At 40.7% G+C, this 21750-nt stretch overlaps 1 protein-coding gene and 1 non-coding gene across 7 annotated transcripts in view; both read right to left on the bottom strand.

Annotated features, from left to right (window-relative positions):
* ELMO1 (engulfment and cell motility 1) overlaps positions 1–21750 on the bottom strand; it is a 591689-nt gene that overhangs the window by 304757 nt on the left and 265182 nt on the right. The window lies entirely within an intron of this gene.
* Positions 11125–11226, bottom strand: LOC112440605 (small nucleolar RNA U13). Its single transcript, XR_003028629.1, has one exon. It is a non-coding gene; the product is annotated as a small nucleolar RNA U13 (small nucleolar RNA).

Genomic DNA, 21750 nt, shown 5'->3' on the forward strand with positions numbered 1-21750 from the left:
TGAAAATATGCTCATCATCAGTGGTCATCACAGAACCGCAAATCAAAACCACAATGAGATACCATCTCACACCAGTTAGAATGGCAATCATTCAAAAGTCAGGAAACAACAGGTGCTGGAGAGGATGCGGAGAAATAGGAACACTTTTACACTGTTGGTGGGACTGTAAACTGGTTCAACCATTTTGGAAGACAGTGTGGCGATTCCTCAAGAATCTAGAACTAGAAATACCATTTGACCCAGCCATCCCATTACTGGGTACATACCCAAAGGATTATAAATCATGCTGCTATAAAGACATATGCACATGTATGTTTATTGTGGCACTATTTGCAATAGCAAGACTTGGAACCAACCCAAATATCCATCAATAATAGACTGGATAATGAAAATGTGGCACGTATACACCAAGGAATATTATGCAGCCATAAAAAAGGATGAGTTCATGTCTTTTGCAGGGACATGGATGAAGCTGGAAACCATCATTCTCAGCAAAATTATCACAAGGACAGAAAACCTAACACCACATATTCCCACTCATAAGTGAGAGGTGAACAATGAGAACACATGCACACAGGGAGGGGAACATCACACACTGGGGCTGTCGGGGGGTAGGGGGGCTGGCGGAGGATAGCATTAGGAGAAATACCTAATGTAAATGACAAGTTGATGGGTGCAGCAAACAAACATGGTACATGTATACCTATGTAGCAAACCTGCACATTGTGCACATGTACCCTACAACTTAAAGTATAATATAAAAGAATAGGCTTATGGCTCTACTTCAAAATACAGCTCTGAAGAAAATTTCACTTAGTATTTTCACAACCATGTTGTCAAAGCATAAAAACTTTCAGGGGGCTGGGCACGGTGGCTCACGCCTGTAATTCCAGCACTTTGGGAGGCCGAGGTGGGTGGATCACCTGAGGTCAGGAGTTCAAGACCAGCCTGGCCAACGTGGCAAAACTCCGTCTCTACTAAAATACAAAAATTAGCCAGGCGTGGTGGTGTGCACCTATAGTCCCAGCTACTGGGGAGGCTGAGGCAAGAGAATCACTTGAACCAGGAGGCAGAGGTTGCTGTGAGCCAAGATCATGGCACTGCACTCCGGCCAGGGTGACAGAGCGAGACTCTGTCTCAAAAAATAATAATAATAATAATTCAGGGGACTAATATACATCAGCGTCATGAAAGGAGAAAGGGAGGAGGAGAGGATGTGAAGGGGGCTGTACAACAACACCTGTAATGTGCTATTTTATTAATAGTCACAACATAAAGTCATGTTTGAAGAAAATACAGCAAAAAGTTAGTATCTATAAAATCTGAGTGGTAGGCACATACACGAATACCATTTAATTCTGTTTTTTCCCTTATGGCCGAAATATTTCACAATGAAAATTTTAATTTAGACAATCCACATTTTATTAATTAAAAGCACAATGAAACTAGTATCTGACTATCGCAAACTCAAGTAGGTTTGATAATTTCAGGACTTTGTGCTTTAAATATTATGGAACAATACAATGTAAAATCAAAAGTGGTTGTTTGCCAAAAATGCAAATGCGTGCTTGCATTTGATAATACTTTCACAGTGATTATGCTATCTTCTCCCTGTGCTGTATGCTGGTATGTAAAAGAGAGCTGAAATATATTTTCAACAATGAAGAAGGAAGTAAAATATTAAAGCTGACCCTTGGAGATCAGTTTTCATATTACATTTTGTGAAATTCAGTAGATGCCTCTGTTTCTCTTAGATAAGAAATATTAATAGGAACATTTCAATCCTCCACAAATGAATCTTTCCTGAACAGACCTGGAGCATATATGCACAGTCTTTGTAAAACCATTCTGAACACATTGGTATGAAATCCTCCCCTGTGTAGAAAATAGCATGCTTTTCCTTCTTATTCCCCCTTTTCCTTCCTGTTTCCCCACTGGCACCCTGATGTGAAGAAGCTTTTGCTGGCTTCTCATGCTGTCAGACAGAACAGCAGAGGAGCAGGGTGGTTTAAAGCTGCCATAGGTACTGCTTCTCTGAGTGGCCCTTTATGTTGGAGGTTGGAAGGAATAAGTCAAAGGACAGCTCAAAAGAATCATAAGTAGCCCCCAAATGTCCCCAGAAGAGCCCACTCTTGAGAGAACAGGTGCCTGGGAGTCCTGTGCCCACCAGTCACGTGGCTTCTGCATGACCAGATGTCCCACTCCAATTGGGCTTTCTGCAGGAGCAAAAGAGCCTGGACCTTCAGGCCTGATGGTCTTCATCAGGTAAGAGGCTGGCTATTTGCAACAGGTGGGAGGAGCAGACATAGGGGGCAGCACAGCGTCATGACTGGCAGCACAGAGGTGGAGAGAGACCAACCTGGGTTCCAATGCAAGCTTCAATATCAGTTGATACTCTTAGAAGGAAAGTTCACCTCTCTAAAGCCACTTCTTCCCCTACAACACTGCAAAGTAATAGTATTACTCTCTCACTGGCCTGCTGTGAGGGTTAAATGACATGATGCCCAGAAAATGCTGTGAACAGAACCCAGAACCAGGTGGGCTCTTGTGAGGAGGCAGCTGTCGACTATGAGCTTTCAGTCTGGAGTGGCGTCAGCATTCTCCACTACATGCTTCTAAAGCTCCCTCTTGAAGAAATCCTGGTTCTTACACCATGCCTGGCTCCCCTCAAGACATCAACTGACCTTGAGCTCTTACTAGACTTCAGATGTCATTCATGTGAAGTTTGGCTTTCTCACTGGCTCCAGGGTTCTGATTCCCGACACCATTCTGAGCCCACACTTATCTTGAATCCCCTAAACATTGTACTAAAGGGGCCTCCTTCCTGAGACTGTTGAACTGTACCTATCTCCATCCCCAGGGTTTTATCAACATAATCAGACAATGAATTAAAGAAGCAAAAGTCCCCCAAAATATTGTGGGGATATTCTACCTTCTCTAACTCAGTGAATTCAGGAACAGACATTTTCAGTCTCCCACCCGGAAGGTCACTTGTTCTATTTATGAAGATTTCTCTGGCAAAGAATTTAATAGCCTTTCTTGTTTTCCACTCATTTATACTTTCAGCAACATCTTACCTGACTTTTGAGTGCTGACCTACATGAGCTACGTAAGAAAATACAGCACTGTACTTTGAGTATTCTGTCAATTCAAAATTCATGACCCTAAACCACTTCAAGTATGAAACACTTTAATTACTACCGTAAGAAAATGGCTAGGTACACTAGATAAGGTGATCAATGCAACATTCAAATACACAGGAAATTTCTACTCCCTGTGTTTCATTGATTGGCATTTACCATAAAGGCTTCCACTAAGGCATTATAGAAAGCCTTCAGGTAATCAAATAAATAAATATATATATACATATATATATATGTATCAGTTAAGCGTGATGTAATCTTCCACATAATCTCAAGTGAGGGGAGTTTGTAAATAGGTCAACACAAAAAAATGGGGAGGAGGGAAGGAAAGGAGGGAGAAAAATGGGATTAATGGAAGAGGGAGAGAGATAAGAAAAAGTGCATGGTGGGGGTAAACTGGAACTAAGTAAATGTAATGTCTGATACACTCATTTCCTTCCTAGAGATCATTCTGAAGACCCAACCTTGCGTTTCTGGAGCCTCTGCAAACAGAGGCTCAAATCCTCAAATCCCCTGAAGGACAAGGATGGTAACTCCAGGAAACTACCACACACATGGTTGAGAGCTTAAAAAACCACACACCAGGTGCTGGAGGGGCAAAGATGAACAGCTGCCTCATGGGGCACCACTGCATCCCTAGGCTCTTCTGAAATGTTCTGGCTAGATTCCTTGCACAAGGCCAGCTCTGGCCCCTGAAACTCTTCCATCCACACAAGGAGAATCATTTGCTAATCACATTGGAGTCACTTGATGAAGTCTAAGTCATGCACAGGCTCAGCAATCTACTTTTAAACGTCGTAAACATGCATTTTCATCTCTGCAGGTCACTATGAACTACCACCAGGAGTAATTGTCAGCCTACAAATATATAACATAATGACAAGTAGTAATTATTTCACTTGAGAGGTTTAAATCTCGACAAAGTGAAAAAATTTTTTAAAGTTGAAAACAGGACTTGTAAAAAGATAGAATAAATATATGTCAAGATTTACTCAACTCAATAATGAAGAGACCGGCAAAAAAATAAGGCTGATCCAAAGAGAGCTGATGGAGAAGGTGTTTCTAGCCTTTGAAAATTTTAGTATAAAATTGCTAGGTTACATGCAAAGCTGGTTAATGTCCTAAAATGTGTAACACATAGGGTTCTTTTTTCCACTAGACAGCTACTGCCAAAAATCTAAACATTAACATATAACTTCCCAGTGTCTAGACTCCAATTAAGAGTAAAACACAAAAGTTAAAGAAGTTCTCCTGAATAAATAATCCTTGGTCAGGTGTATTTATTTTAAAAATGTTCCAATATGACATTGAAAGGATATGCTGCTCTACTTGGTTGCCTTATTTTCAAGTTTTAAATAATTTTTCTTAACCCATTGGCTATAATTCTACACATTTCAAAGAAAGGAGAATACAGCTATGATTTGAGCCAGTTTCAGTTACAAATACAGGTATCTTTCCATTGCTTTTCCTTTTTTCAATTAGAAGGTCATCCTTAAATCAGATTTCTGAATTTCTTACAGTAAAACAAATGTTTGAATTATTAGGGGAAATTTTTTTTTTGTTTGTGTGTGTGTAGAGACTTTTCTCTCCTGTAATTCTTTTTACTATTAAATATCAGGTATTATAGGGTATAAGCCAGTGTTCTTTTTTTGTTTTTGTTTTTTATTATTATACTTTAAGTTTTAGGGTACATGTGCACAATGTGCAGGTTAGTTACATATGTATACATGTGACATGCTGGTGCGCTGCACCCACTAACTCGTCATCTAGCATTAGGTATATCTCCCAATGCTATCCCTCCCCCCTCCCCCAACCCCACAACAGTCCCCAGAGCATGATGTTCCCCTTCCTGTGTCCATGTGTTCTCATTGTTCAATTCCCACCTATGAGTGAGAATACACAGTGTTTGGTTTTTTGTTCTTGCAATAGTTTACTGAGAATGATGATTTCCAATTTCATCCATGTCCCTACAAAGGACATGAACTCATCATTTTTTATGGCTGCATAGTATTCCATGGTGTATATGTGCCACGTTTTCTTAATCCAGTATATCATTGTTGGACATTTGGGTTGGTTCCAAGTCTTTGCTATTGTGAATAGTGCCGTAATAAACATACGTGTGCATGTGTCTTTATAGCAGCATGATTTATAGTCCTTTGGGTATATACCCAGTAATGGGATGGCTGGGTCAAATGGTATTTCTAGTTCTAGATCCCTGAAGAATCGCCACACTGACTTCCACAATACTTGAACTAGGTTACAGTCCCACCAACAGTGTAAAAGTGTTCCTATTTCTCCACATACTCTCCAGCACCTGTTGTTTCCTGACTTTTTAATGATTGCCATTCTAACTGGTGTGAGATGATATCTCATTGTGGTTTTGATTTGCATTTCTCTGATGGTCAGTGATGGTGAGCATTTTTTCATCTGTCTTTTGGCTGCATAAATGTCTTCTTTTGAGAAGTGTCTGTTCATATCCTTCGCCCACTTTTTGATGGGGTTGTTTATTTCTTGTAAATCTGTTTGAGTTCATTGTAGATTCTGGGTATTAGCCCTTTGTCAGATGAGTAGGTTGCGAAAATTTTCTCCCATTTTGTGGGTTGCCTGTTCACTCTGATGGTAGTTTCTTTTGCTGTGCAGAAGCTCTTGAGTTTAATTAGATCCCATTTGTCAATTTTGGCTTTTGTTGCCATTGCTTTTGGTGTTTTAAACATGAAGTCCTTGCCCATGCCTATTTCCTGAATAGTAATGCCTAGGTTTTCTTCTAGGGTTTTTATGGTTTTAGGTCTAACATTTAAGTCTTTAATCCATTTTGAATTGATTTTTGTATAAGGTGTAAGGAAGGGATCCAGTTTCAGCTTTTTACATATGGCTAGCCAGTTTTCCCAGCACCATTTATTAAATAGGGAATCCTTTCCCTATTTCTTGTTTTTCTCAGGTTTGTCAAAGATCAGATAGTTGTAGATATGCGGCATTATTTCTGAGGGCTCTGTTCTGTTCCATTGATCTATATCTCTGTTTTGGTACCAGTACCATGCTGTTTTGGTTACTGTAGCCTTGTAGTATAGTTTGAAGTCAGGTAGTGTGATGCCTCCAGCTTTGTTCTGTTGGCTCAGGATTGACTTGGCAATGCAGGTTCTTTTTTGGTTCCATATGAACTTTAAAGTAGTTTTTTCCAATTCTGTGAAGAAAGTCATTGGTAGCTTGATGGGGGTGGCATTCAATCTGTAAATTACCTTGGGCAGTATGGCCATTTTCACGATATTGATTCTCCCTACCCATGAGCATGGAATGTTCTTCCATTTGTTTGTATCCTTTTATTTCATTGAGCAGTGGTTTGTAGTTCTCCTTGAAGAGGTCCTTCATGTCCCTTGTAAGGTGGATTCTTAGGTATTTTATTCTCTTTGAAGCAATTGTGAATGGGAGTTCACTCATGATTTGGCTCTCTGTTTGTCTGTTATTGGTGTACACGAATGTTTGTGATTTTTGCACATTGATTTTGTATCCTGAGACTCTGTTGAAGTTGCTTATCAGCTTAAGGAGATTTTGGGCTGAGAAAATGGGGTTTTCTAGATATTCAGTCATGTCATCTGCAAACAGGGACAATTTGACTTCCTCTTTTCCTAATTGAATACCCTTTATTTCCTTCTCCTGCCTGATTGCCCTGGCCAGAACTTCCAACACTATGTTGAATAGGAGGTGAGAGAGGGCATCCCTGTCTTGTGCCAGTTTTCAAAGGGAATGCTTCCAGTTTTTGCCCATTCAGTATGATATTGGCTGTGGGTTTGTCATAAATAGCTCTTATTATTTTGAGATATGTCCCATCAATACCTAATTTATTGAGAGTTTTTAGCATGAAGGGTTGTTGAATTTTGTCAAAGGCCTTTTCTGCATCTATTGAGATAATCATGTGGTTTTTGTCTTTGGTTCTGTTTATATGCTGGATTACATTTATTGATTTGCATATATTGAACCAGCCTTGCATCCCAGGGATGAAGCCCACTTGATCATGGTGGATAAGCTTTTTGATATGCTGCTGGATTTGGTTTGCCAGTATTTTATTGAGGATTTTTGCATCAATGTTCATCAAGGATATTGGTTTAAAATTCTCTTTTTTGGTTCTGTCTCTGCCCGGCTTTGGTATCAGGATGATGCCGGCCTCATAAAATGAGTTAGGGAGGATTCCCTCTTTTTCTATTGATTGGAATAGTTTCAGAAGGAATGGTACCAGTTCCTCCTTGTACCTCTGGTAGAATTCCGCTGTGAATCCATCTGGTCCTGGACTCTTTTTGGTTGGTAAGCTATTGATTATTGCCACAATTTCAGCTCCTGTTATTGGTCTATTCAGAGATTCAACTTCTTCCTGGTTTAGTCTTGGGAGAGTGTATGTGTCGAGGAATTTATCCATTTCTTCTAGATTTTCTAGTTTATTTGCATAGAGGTGTTTGCAGTAATCTCTGATGGTAGTTTGTATTTCTGTGGGATCGGTGGTGATATCCCCTTTATCATTTTTTTATTGTGTCTATTTGATTCTTCTTTTTTTCTTTATTAGTCTTGCTAGCGGTCAATCAATTTTGTTGATCCTTTCAAAAAAGCAGCTCCTGGATTCATTAATTTTTGAAGGGTTTTTTGTGTCTCTATTTCCTTCAGTTCTGCTCTGATTTTAGTTATTTCTTGCCTTCTGCTAGCTTTTGAATGTGTTTGCTCTTGCTTTTCTAGTTCTTTTAATTGTGATGTTAGGGTGTCAATTTTGGATCTTTCCTGCTTTCTCTTGTGGGCATTTAGTGCTATAAATTTCCCTCTAAACACTGCTTTGAATGTGTCCCAGAGATTCTGGTATGTTGTGTCTTTGTTCTGGTTGGTTTCAAAGAACATCTTTATTTTTGCCTTCATTTCGTTATGTACCCAGTAGTCATTCAGGAGCAGGTTGTTCAGTTTACATGTAGTTGAGTGGTTTTGAGTGAGTTTCTTAATCCTGAGTTCTAGTTTGATTACACTGCGGTCTGAGAGATAGTGTCTTATAATTTCTGCTCTTTTATATTTGCTGAGGAGTGCTTTACTTCCAACTATGTGGTCAATTTTGGAATAGGTGTGGTGTGGTGCTGAAAAAAATGTATATTCTGTTGATTTGGGGTGGAGAGTTCTGTAGATGTCTATTAGGTCCGCTTGGTGCAGAGCTGAGTTCAATTCCTGGATATCCTTGTTAACTTTCTGTCTCGTTGATCTGTCTAATGTTGACAGTGAGGTGTTAAAGTCTCCCATTATTAATGTGTGGGAGTCTAAGTCTCTTTGTAGGTCACTCAGGACTTGCTGTATGACTCTGGATGCTCCTGTATGGGGTGCATATATGTTTAGGATAGTTAGCTCTTCTTGTTGAATTGATCCCTTTACCATTATGTAATGGCCTTCTTTGTTTCTTTTGATCGTTGTTGCTTTAAAGTCTGTTTTATCAGAGACTAGGATTCCAACCCCTGCCTTTTTTTGTTTTCCATTTGCTTGGTAGATCTTCCTCCATCCCTTTATTTTGAGCCTATGTGTGTCTCTGCATGTGAGATGGGTTTCCTGAATACAGCACACTGATGGGTCTTGACTCTTTATCCAATTTGCCAGTCTGTGTCTTTTAATTGGAGCATTTAGTCCATTTACACTTAAAGTTAATAGTGTTATGTGTGAATTTGATCCTGTCATTATGATGTTAGCTGGTGATTTTGCTCGTTAGTTGATGCAGTTTCTTCCTAGTCTCAATGGTCTTTACATTTTGGCATGATTTTGCAGCGGCTGGTACTGGTTGTTCCTTTCCATGTTTAGTGCTTCCTTCAGGAGCTCTTGTAAGGCAGGCCTGGTGGTGACAAAATCTCTCAGCATTTGCTTGTCTGTAAAGGATTTTATTTCTCCTTCACTTATGAAGCTTAGTTTGGCTGGATATGAAATTCTGGGTTGAAAATTCTTTTCTTTAAGAATGTTGAATATTGGCCCCCACTCTCTTCTGGCTTGTAGAGTTTCTGCTGAGAGATCCGCTGTTAGTCTGATGGGCTTCCCTTTGTGGGTAACCCGACCTTTCTCTCTGGCTGCCCTTAACATTTTTTCCTTCATTTCAACTTTGGTGAATCTGACAATTATGTGTCTTGGAGTTGCTCTTCTCGAGGAGTATCCTTGTGGCGTTCTCTGTATTTCCTGAATCTGAATGTTGGCCTGCCTTGCTAGATTGGGGAAGTTCTCCTGGATAATATCCTGTAGAGTGTTTTCCAACTTGGTTCCATTCTCCCTGTCACTTTCAGGTACACCAATCAGACGTAGATTTGGTCTTTTCACAAAGTCCCATATTTCTTGGAGGCTTTGTTCATTTCTTTTTATTCTTTTTTCTCTAAACTTCCCTTCTCGCTTCATTTATTTCATCTTCCATAGCTGATACCCTTTCTTCCAGTTGATCGCATTGGCTCCTGAGGCTTCTGCATTCTTCACGTAGTTCTCGAGCCTTGGCTTTCAGCTCCACCAGCTCCTTTAAGTACTTCTCTGTATTGGTTATTCTAGTTATACATTCGTCTAAATTTTTTTCAAAGTTTTTAACCTCTTTGCCTTTGGTTTGAATTTCCTCCTGTAGCTCGTAGTTTGATCGTCTGAAGCCTTCTTCTCTGAACTTGTCAAAGTCATTCTCCATCCAGCTTTCTTCCATTGCTGGTGAGGAACTGCGTTCCTTTGGAGGAGACAGAGGTGCTCTGCTTTTTAGAGTTTCCAGTTTTTCTGCTCTGTTTTTTCCCCATCTTTGTGGTTTTATCTACTTTTGGTCTTTGATGATGGTGATGTACAGATGGGTTTTTGGTGTGGATGTCCTTTCTGTTTGTTAGTTTTCCTTCTAACAGACAGGACCCTCAGCTGCAGGTCTGTTGGAGTTTGCTAGAGGTCCATTCCAGACCCTGTTTGCCTGGGTATCAGCAGCGGTGTTTGCAGAATAGCGGTTTTTCGTGAACCGTGAATGCTGCTGTCTGATCGTTCCTCTGGAAGTTTTGTCTCAGAGGAGTACCCTGCCGTGTGAAGTGTCAGTCTGCCCCTACTGGGGGGTGCCTCCCAGTTAGGCTGCTCAGGGGTCAGGGGTCAGGGACCCACTTGAGGAGGCAGTCTGCCCGTTCTCAGATCTCCAGCTGTGTGCTGGGAGAACCACTGCTCTCTTGAAAGCTGTCAGACAGGGACATTTAAGTCTGCAGAGGTTACTGCTGTCTTTTTGTTTGTCTCTGCCCTGCCCCTAGAGGTGAAGCCTACAGAGGCAGGCAGGCCTCCTTGAGCTGTGGTGGGCTCCACCCAGTTCGAGCTTCCCAGCTGCTGTGTTTACCTAAGCAAGCCTGGGTAATTTCGGGCGCCCCTCCCCCAGCCTCGCTGCCACCTTGCAGTTTGATCTCAGACTGCTGTGCTAGCAATCAGCGAGACTCCGTGGGCGTAGGACCCTCCGAGCCATGTGCGGGATATAATCTCCTGGTGCGCCGTTTTTTAAGCCCGTCGGAAAAGCGCAGTATTCGGGTGGGAGTGACCCGATTTTCCAGGTGCCATCTGTCACCCCTTTCTTTGACTAGGAAAGGGAACTCCCTGACCCCTTGCACTTCCCGAGTGAGGCAATGCCTCGCCCTGCTTCAGCTCATGCATGGTGCGCTGCACCCACTGACCTGTGCCCACTGTCTGGCACTCCCTAGTGAGATGAACCCGGTACCTCAGATGGAAATGCAGAAATCACCCGTCTTCTGCGTCGCTCACGCTGGGAGCTGTAGACTGGAGCTATTCCTATTCGGCCATCTTGGCTCCTCCCTGGGAAAAAATTTTTTTAACCTGCCACTTAAAATGTTCAAATTGAGTCACTTTAGATGTCCTGAAAAAAATGTATTGTTAATATTTGCGAGCATTCTAACGAAGGGGATAATCACGTTAAGAAATTAAGACATTTCAAAATTTCAAGCTTTTGCTTTGTCTTTTTACATTTTCACTTTTTTTCCCATGTCAGATGGGTCACATGCCGACATCATCACAAGATTTGGGGGAGGCACATGTCACACATGAATGTGAAAACCCAATCATCGCACTTAGGAACCAACAGGAAGAGCTTTTGCTTTTGACTTAGCATTTTGGTTTATGAGCACAGTGAACATCCACAATTCTCATCTGAAACACTAAAAATTCTAGAAATTATATTTAATCATTATCTTTCATTAACTCTAAAATGCACATTTCTTTTTTTTTTGAGACAGTCTCACTCTTGTCACCCAGGCTGGAGTGCAATGGTAGGATCTCGGCTCACTGCAACCTCCACCTCCTGGGTTCAAGCGATTCTCCTGCCTCAGCCTCCCGAGTAGCTGCGATTATAAGCGCACGCCACTATGCCCAGCTAAATTTTTTTGTATTTTTAGTAAAGACAGGGTTTCACCATGTTGGCCAGGCTGGTCTCAAACTCCTGACCTCAGGTGATCCACTCACCTCGGCCTCCCAAAGTGCTGGGATTACAGGCGTGAGCCACCGCGCCCGGCGCAGATGCACATTTCTTTTCGTCTATTACCAATTCTAAATTTGGGTAGAATTTCACAATGAATGGCATCTTTCAATTGCAGTCAGATGGACAGCAGTCGCAAAGCAATTTTCATGTGTGAATATTTAAAAATTCAGCATTGAATTGAATTAGCAGAATGGGTCTCAGCAACTGTAACGAAAACCCTGAGATATACCAGAGCAGTTACTAACCCTAGGCACCAAATGGTGGTTGGAAGTGCTGGGATCTGTTCCTCTACATTTCCAGCCCAGCAACAGTCAGAATTGTGTTAACATGACAAAATTGCAGTGGTAAACAGCTTCAGAACTCAGCATTAGTGAACTAACTTACTCTTTTCTTTCCTTCTTTCTTTCTTTTTCTTTCTCTCTCTCTTTCTCCTTCCTTGCTTGCTTTTTTTTTTTTTTTTTTTTGTCAGAGTCTCACTCTGTCACCCAGGCAGGAGTACAGCAGCGCTGTCTCAGCTCACTGCAGTCTCTGCCTCCTGGGTTCAAGCGATTCTTGTGCCTCAGCCTCCCAAGTAGCTGGGATTACAGGCATGTGCCACCTTGCTGGGCTAATTTTTATATTTTTAGTAGAGATGGGGTTTCAACATGTTGGACAGACTAGTCTCAAACTCATGGTTTGAGATCTACCCACCTTGGCCTCAAGTGCTGGGATTACAGTGAGCTACTGTAATCCTCAAGTGATCTACCCACCTTGGCCTGCCAAAGTGCTGGGATTACAGGTGTGAGCACCATGCCTGGCTGAACTTTCATTTTATAAATTTATTTTTCCCAGAAACTTTGTAGAAGATGTTAATGCAAAATAAACAAAAAAATTCTTTTAAAACTATTTCACCAATATTCTTTATAGCACAAAGGGCAAATTGCATGGCAAAACATAGACACGGAAGTCTTGAGTTGAAAGTGATTCAGAAGACTTAAACTTTCTTGTATATAAGTTTCAGGAGTAAAACTTACCTGATGTATTTTTCTTGTATTTTTTATACGTTTATAAGACTGTTAAATGATAAATACCTATATATCATTAAGTCCAGAAGAGTTCTTTCAATAAATATATTTTAAAAATACATTAGATACACTCAGTTCCTTCCTAAGAGATGATTTAAATAACGGGAGGTGCTGGGAAATAGTTTAACTGGCTAGGTTTCTTTTTCTCAGTTGTACATAAAATGTGTATCTACCAATCAGTGGCATCGTGGGCAATAAAATATGGACATAAAAATATAGATACAGCAGCAGTATTTAAATATCTGATTTCTAGGTAAACTTGCTATTAGTTAAAAATAATCCATTAGTTTATTCTTGTAACCAGGCCTTTCTATTTTTTTTTTTTTTTTTTTTTTTTGACAGAGTCTCGCTCTGTCACCCAGGCTGGAGTGCAGTGGCACAATCTCGGCTCACTGCAAGCTCAGCCTCCCAGATTCATGCCATTCTCCTGCCTCAGCATCCCGAGTAGCTGGGTCTACAGGCGCCCACCACCATGCCTGGCTAATTTTTTGTATTTTTAGTGGAGATGGGGTTTCACCATGTTAGCCAGGATGTTCTCGATCTCCTGACCTCGTGATCTGCCCACCTCAGCCTCCCAAAGTGCTGGGATTACAGGCGTGAGCCACCGCGCCTGGCCGCCTTTCTCTTCTAATACATTTTAGACTGATGGGAAGCAATAAAGAATCTAGCTTAGAGAGCTACTTATACCCCATCAACTTCTAAACACCATCAGATCCAATCCAAAGACTAAAAATCAACAAAATTCACCATGTTGGGTCTTTTGTTTTTGTATTTTGTACTATTATCTGTTCAACATATAAGTAAAGTTAGTAAAAATATTTTAAAAATAAAAATTTGTCATTTGGAAGAACATAGTTTTGGCATTTAAAAGATACAAGCTGGACAATAATAGAAGCTAGGAGTTATCAGAGCCTCCAATGACTATCCTGTAAGAAAATGTTCAAAGACAGAGCTGACTTAGAGTGAGTACACTCTCTGGAGGAAAAGAAAAAGCAATTCCATATGGAGAGTTTTAATTTTAGATGGCTTCTCTTGTCAACTTCATTTCTGTTCCTCCCCTTCGTTGAAATTCGCTGTTCTCAGAAATTGTGTAAAGGGTTGAGGGTGGAGAGAGAATTGTCTGTGCTTACATTAAAAAAAAAAAAAAAAAAAAGTCATCTCAAACTGAAGTCCTCTTCTGAGGCACTTAAGATAGTTCAAGAAAAGAAATTTACTCTCAATATCTAGGAAATGTTCTCTCTGTATTTCTCTGAACATAAGAAAGTCTAAGTGAGACATTTCAAGACATCCCTCATTTCATTTCCTCCCTGCATTCCTATCCGAAAGGCCAAAACACCAAAACTAGCTTATTATTCCTGCTATTCTTTCATAGACTTCACCAGCTGAATGCAGAAAAAGTAAGATTTGCTGTAAATGGAGGAGCTAAGCTACTATCAGAAGGTACTAATAACCTTGATTAGGATATTAGAGTCTATAGCTAGTGGTCAAAGGGCTTGTCTTAGGCGAGTACATTGCCGACAATACCAGAAATAGAACTCAAGCCAACTACTCGATTTCCAAGTAGTACATTTATATGTTACGCTGAGAAGGAAAATTGCCATCTTCCTTACAACATTGAAGCTAAAAAAAAATTTGTTCCATGTACGGGTATAAGTACTGCATGCTTGATACAGCAAACAGAGGTTTCCATTGACTATTTTCATTGAGTCCAAATTTCCCTTCACTAGCAGACGGCTCTTACTCATCTCAGCAAGCTCCTAGCAGATTGACTTTCTACTGTGCAAGGAGTAGAAGTCAGCAGGGAACTCGGATCCTGAAACAATAAGAAAATTGAGTTGAGATGGATATGTAAGAACCTTCTGTTATAGTAAACAATGTTCACAAGACTTGACTTTCCTCTTCAACGAAATGTGAAATAGCATTTCCTGTATCTTAATTTAATCTGCCTAATAAAATGTTTATAAACAGATTACATCATCTGCAACTGCACAGAATTTAAGGCAAACTCATTTAACTCTAGAGATGCACTCTTTGAAATTGTATTTACAGACTATGTGATATCCCGTATTCTCTGTCCTGGCCAGTATGGACCAGCACCTAGGACTGCAGGCCACCTCTTCTTATTCATGCTACACCATCTTCTGGCCCAAAGTTACCATGTGAGGTTCCAAGAAAAAGGACCATTGAGGGAGTACAAGCCACGTCACAGAGATCCCCACTGATGGAAGGAAGCAATGGAGTGGATGGCCAAAAACTCTTTGAATGTTATTTCAAATCTGCCTCGGATTATACATTGGACCTATTATAAGGGAATTTATTTCAAATTAAGTAGTGAAGCTACATTGCAAAAGCACAGATAGCTCCTAGTCCATGCTGCTGTTTCTGAGTGAATAACTAAATAAGTGAGCCTGAAGGGGTTTCAGCACAGTCCAAGTTTTCCCTCTCTCTGACCTTCTCTCCAGCCCCATGGCAGCGTCTTGAGGAGATGTAACTCAAAACATAAACCCAAGGTGAAATTCTTCTTGATCAAAGCCTGTTAAGCTCAAAACTTATATAGAGAAGAGAAAAGAAATATTTTCTTTTTAAAAGGCCTCTCTTTCCTCTTCAGCCTCTACTGAGAACCACCACCCCAAACCTGAAAGCCCCAGACAGACAGTGCCTGCTCGGCCGGCTTTAGTGAGGTTAGACAAAGATAAACCACATGGTGGTGGCTTCCCCAAGCCCCAGCAATTCCAAGAATTACTAACTGAATCCATGGCCACATCAGCCCATCTTCTGGTGAAGCTAACGTCATCTGGCTTGTGTCCTGAATAATACCTTAGTGATTATCTGAAGATCACTGATACTCAGCCCTGCTCTCTCCTTTGCCTTGAATCTGCCCAATTACCTCATCAAATTCCTTAACGTATTAAATGAAACCATGACTGGGGGGCTTAAATCTTTAGTCTTGTGCCCTTCCCCATTCTACCCCAACTTACTTTACACATCTCAAGCAAATGAGAGCATCCATTCTATGCTTAATACCCTCCCACTTCCTTTTTCCTATAAAGGTGCCCAGCGGTCATCTCACGTTTTTGTTAATCACTACACAACACCAAAACCAAGAAAAGGACGAGATTCACTGCAACACTCATTCAGGGAGGCAAACCTACTTCACTATGAATCTCTGTTCATTGTGTTTGGGGTTTAGAGAACTCTATTTAGGGGTCTAGTTTAATCACCAAAAATCGAGCCCCCTAAGATTAAAATGTTTTCTGATGATTTCTAAACAGCCGACGCAGGCATTGTGCCTAAAGAGGAAAGGGTCAGTTTGCCCCTGGGCTCCTGGACACATCAGCGTGAAGCTTCAGAACTCATCAGCCATCTGTATCGAGCGGGCTATCTGAGGATGCATGTCAGAGCTCTTGTAATCCAGCATCCAGCAATTGAGCTTAAGTGTCACTTCTGGCTAGATATCCAGGCATGCCCCGTGCCCATTAGGTCCCATGGGTACAACAAACTCCAGGCACCAGTACATGATGTTATTCATTGAACGGCACTCACTTTATGTTCTGTGGCTGGCACACTGTTAATTACATGGCAAGGAGAGGTCAATATCAAGCTAAAATGGAACCCAGCTGTCCCACAACATAATCATGTCCACCTGAGACACTGAGCCGTCACCTTTAAATCACTTGTAAGCACTAGCTTTCATAGCCTCTCTTCTATCAATAAGCCACACCACAAATGCAGTCCCTGAATCCTGCAGTTTTTCAGCATAAAGCGACATTTTCTTAGCACACTCCAAATTTAAAGCCTATTTTCTCAATAAAAGAGGAAAGGAGTTAAGAATGGTAAAAAATCAGTGGCAAAGTGGGACCTGAGATAAAGTGGAGGGGGCAGAGAGAAAGGTGATATAGAAAAAAGGAGTGGAAGGGAAAAAAGGAAGGTGGGAAAAGAAAAGAGAAACAGCATTTGAAACACTGCAAAGAGAAAATGATCAGCAGAATAATAAGGAGACAAAGAAAAGGAGTGAAAGAAAAATAGGTTGGGTAGTTTGGTGAGATGAGCATATCCATAGTGTTTGTTCCTTCCAAATTTTGAATACGGGCTTCATAGCAAGCTGTTCACTACTGCCAACACCTTGTGCAATGCAAATTAGTCACTACCAAATCTCTTTACATTTGTCTGCAAATTTTCAATGTCCAGTTGGAACGGCATGACAATAGTAACACATCACAGAAGGTATTGTCAGGCTGCAGTCAGTCCTCCCCTTAGGACAGCTGAAACCAAACAGCAGTTGAGACGGGCGGCCCACCATGGAGTTACACCCAGGGTCACCTTCCAACAGGTTTCTTAACCCTCTGGGGACACTTGGCTTTCACTCTTCCCCATGCCCAACTCAAAACCCAACAGGCTGGGCACTGTGGCTCATGCCTGTAATCCTAGCACTTTGGGAGGCCAAGGTAGGCAGATTGCCTGAGCTCAGGAGTTCGAGACCAGCCTGGGAAACATGGTGAAACCTTGTCTCTACTAAACATACAAAAAATTAGCTGGGCGTGGTGGTGCACGCCTGTAATCCCAGCTACTCGGGAGGCTGAGGCACCAGAATCACTTGAACCCAGGAGGCGGCGGTTGCAGTGAGCCAAGATTGTACCACTGCACTCCAGCCTGGGCGACAGAGTGAGATTCTGTCTCAAAGAAAGAAAACAAAACAAAACCAACAAACGACTCATGATCACTTTAGAATGGACAGTGTCTCTGTTCTCAGTGTATAAGAACATAGTTACTTTTAGTTACAAGTTGAACTGCAATACCTGAAAATGATTTTCACAGCAGCATAGGATTCAGATTAGACACAAGAAAGAACTTTCAAGTGATGTTTGGAATGATATACAGGAGATCGTGGCTGGTTCTACGACAGTCTTTGGATATAGCTGAGAATATATTGTCATTTACTAGAGATAATAATTTCAGTATAGCCTACAATGGGCTAGGCAAATTAATTTCAGAATGACCTTTAACATCTCAACAATTTCCCAAGCTCCCCAAAGACTCATCGACTGTTATACTTTCACTGTCATTTCCTAGAAAAGCTTCCTCAGAATCCTAACAATACTTTCAAGGAAAAGGACTGCTTCCTTATTGTCACCTCCTCCCTATGCATTGACAAAGTACTTTCTTATAAATGACAATGTGCTAAAAATAGTCACAAATAAAACAAAACAAAAAGCAACATACAGCCTAACAACCATGAAAGTCTCCAATTATTTTGGTCTATCGCAGTGAGATAACTGAAAAGGAAACAGAAATCTGTAAGAATAAAAATGTACAATATAATATTGCTTACAAAAATACTAGAACATTGAATGTCCAGTACTTAAAAATATCAAAATATATACAATGCATCAACCTAATGGAATGAACAGCCATAAAAGTAATTGTGGTATAACAATATGAAAAAGTGCTTGTGAGATAATGCTTCAAGTAAAACATAGAATAATCTTTTCCCTCCTATTACAATTATTTGACCATTTACAAAATGACCAAAAACTGGAAGCAAACAGAAAACAAAAATAACTAACGGACGCACTGTCACGGAAACATGGAACACATTTTCTTTTATTTCTCTATTACTTTTATGCTGATATTGGTTGCAGTAAACAAAAGTTAGAAGACAAAGTAAAGAAGGGAAAAGGAAAACACAGTTATAGCTTTTAGACGACTATATAATCAACGTCAGACAATACTGGCATAGACCAATATGGAAGACACAGCTCAATGCCTAAGTACGGATATGGTGTAGCCATTAAAAATGCTTAGGAAGGACTGTAGATGTATCTTCCAGTGGGAAAAGTGACCCAGCAGAAATGGACATTGTATGTTACAAACTAGATAAAAGGTGGGAAGAAGAGTTTCCAGTGGAACTGAAATTAAGAGCTTCAAGGAATTAAAGAAGACCACCTTTCCAATTAGACACTCTCAGAATGAGAACTCTAAACATAGCATGTTCTAGCAGAAGATTGTCAGATAAAGCAAATCTGAGATTTCATTTTCTGTGCCCTGTCAAGAAAACTTTCTGCTATGAGTGGCTTGTAAAACTCATGATACTCCACTCTGTGTCAATGGTTGCCACATTTACACATAAAGCAAAATATACTAGCAATTAAAAACATCATGAGCACAAGAAAGTACAAAGAAGTGGCATGGGAATAGTGCTTCTTTCAATAGTTCTCAAACTTCAGAGCTAATTAAATTTCTTTGTTTTCCCCAATTGGAAGCATAGTAATTAGTAATATTCAAGTTACAGCACAATAAATTAAAATGTATTCTGAGAATAATTTGAATTAAATCTTAGGAAATAAACAAAAGCGACCTTCCTTCTAAAGACTGACTTTATTTTGAAAACTATTTGCATTTGTTTTCCTCTGTTATGTGTCGCATTTCATTCCTGTCACTCTGTGTTCAAGAGGACACTACTTAAAAATTTCTAATTTAGTGTGTACCTAATGAGAGAAAGCTAGAGAGTGATTGCTCCAGCTGCTGGGTGGTCATGGATTGATTAAGGTTTGTGGATTACTCTGGCCCTTCTTTTCCTTGACTCACTGCTTACTATGTGGTATATACTGGGACCTAGAGAGGTCATAAGTGAAAGGAAATTAGATAAAATCTGTATCTATGTTACTCTTTGTATTTGAAGGGGAGGTTTACTTTATAGATTGAAATCAGCTTTCTAAAATATCCACAGATCCATCAAACCGAATAAATGCCCCTCCCCAAAACTCAAGACAGCCAATGCATGATTCAGGAGGGAGTTAGGCACTGGGGAACTTCCTGTGATGGTTAATTGTACATGTCAACTTGCCTTGGCCAAAGAACACCCAGATAGCTGGTGAAGCAATATCTTGGTGTGTCTGTGAGTGTGTTTCTGGGAGGGATTAGCCGTATGTTAGTCCGTTTTCATGCTGCTGATAAAGACATACCCGAGACTGGGTAATTCATAAAGAAAAAGAGGTTTAATGGACTCACAGTGCCACGTGGCTGGGGAGGCCTCACAATCATGGCGGAAGGTCAAAGGCATGTCTTACACTACAACAGGCAAGGAGAGAATAAGAACCAAGCAAAGGGGAAACGTCTTATAAAACCATCAGATCTTGTAAGACTTATTCACTACCACGAGAATAGCATGGGAGAAACTGCCCCCATGATTCAATTATCTCCCACTGGGTTGTTCCCACAACACACGGAAGTCATGGGAGCTACAATTCCCCACCTCTTCAAAAAAAAAAAAAGAAAAGAAAAAATTAGCCAGGCATGGTGGTGCCTGTAGTCCCAGCTACTCAGGAGGCTGAGGTGGGAGGATCGCCTGAGCCCAGGAGGCAGAGGTTGCAGTAAGCTGAGATCACACCACTGCACTCCAGCCTGGGCAACAAAGCCAGACCCTGTCTCAAAAAATTTTTTTTAATTAGAAAAAAAACAGTATTAGCACCATAGAAAGATATTTAAAACCACACAATAGTAGAGAATAAAAATTGTAAGTCAGGAGAGACGTACCTCCTCATACGAGGTGGCAAGGCACCTTGCCTCTGTAAGGTTCTCTCCAAAAACCTATAACCCCAGTCTAATCATAAGAAATATGAGACAAACCCAAACTGAAGAACAGTCTACAAAACACATGACCAGACTTGCTAGGAAATATCAAGGCCATTAAAAATAAGGAAAGACTGAGAAGCTGTCGCAGGTTGAATGAGACTATAACTAAATGCTACCTGGGATCTGAGGAAAGAAAAGGACATCAGGGGAAAACCTGGTGAAATCCTAAAACACTCTGCTGTTTGGTTAACAGGATCACACACTGTTAATATTTGGTTTTGATAAATATACTTTGTGTAAGACATAATGTGTATGATATTAGCATTGCCGGAAGCTAGGTAAAGGGAACACTCTGTACTATGGCTGCGACAGTTCAGTCAACCCCAAATTATTTCCAAATAGATAGCTTACGAAAAAAAGGCAACAGATAATTTTTTTCTTAGAGGGAACAGACTGGCGAGGGGAATTTTGTTCATGTGGCTTAAAAGTAATCCAAATTTAATCTGAATGTTTGCATATAGCTCTTTTTTTTTTTTGAGACGGAGTCTCACACTGTCACCCAGGCTGGAGTGCACTGGCGCGATCTTGGCTCACTGCAACCTCCGCCTCCAGGGTTCAAGTGATTCTCCCACCTCAGCCTCCCAAGTATCTGTGATTACAGGGGCCCGCCACCACGACCGGCTAATTTTTTGTATTTTTCGTAGAGACAGGATTTCACTATGTTGCCCAGGCTGGTCTCGACCTCCTGACCTTGTGATCCGCCTGCCTCGGCCTCCCAAAGTGCTGGGATTACAGGCGTGAGCCACCGAGCCCAGCCTTGCATATAGCTCTTTCAACTTTAAAAACAAAAGGCAAAATATTTTAGGAAAAGCTGAATTATCAAATACATGTGAATGGGGAAAGAGGAACAAAGACTTGGGGAAGGCCGGCTACATGGAAACAGTAGAAAGAAAGAATCACTTCCTTGGATCTGCTGCTAAGATAAGCTGTAAATTAATAATCATGTACACAAAAGAAATCAGCAACATATCAAAATTGAGATTGTCAATTTATTCTCAAGGTAGCAAGGTGCTTTTGCTTGGCAGAGGGAAGTTACACAGCGAGGTAAAGAAAAGAATTCATCCTTCTAGGCAAAGTGTGCAGGAGCCCAGTAGGCAGCCTGGGGAATTTTTCACCATGCCATAGAAGACTGACTTAATTATCTTAAGAATTTACATTGTAAATTGTCATTTTCTCACTCAGCATCTGACAAGTGAATGAACATAAAGCAAATTCCATTTTGCCACACAATATGAAAGAATGATTTTAACCCAAAGGGCTGCACAATGTGCTTCTGCATCACCATCTTCCAGTCTTGAAGCCATAAACCTCCCATTCTATGATGCCCAAAACTAAAGGAATAGCGGCAGATTTTCCATGGTCTTCAGGAAACTGACCCTCATATCACTATAGCCCACAGAATTGGGACAGCTTTACAATGTAAGGCTGAAAAATGCCG

Source organism: Pan paniscus, chromosome 6 (genome assembly GCF_029289425.2).
Source record: "Pan paniscus chromosome 6, NHGRI_mPanPan1-v2.0_pri, whole genome shotgun sequence".
Classification (NCBI taxonomy): domain Eukaryota; kingdom Metazoa; phylum Chordata; class Mammalia; order Primates; family Hominidae; genus Pan; species Pan paniscus.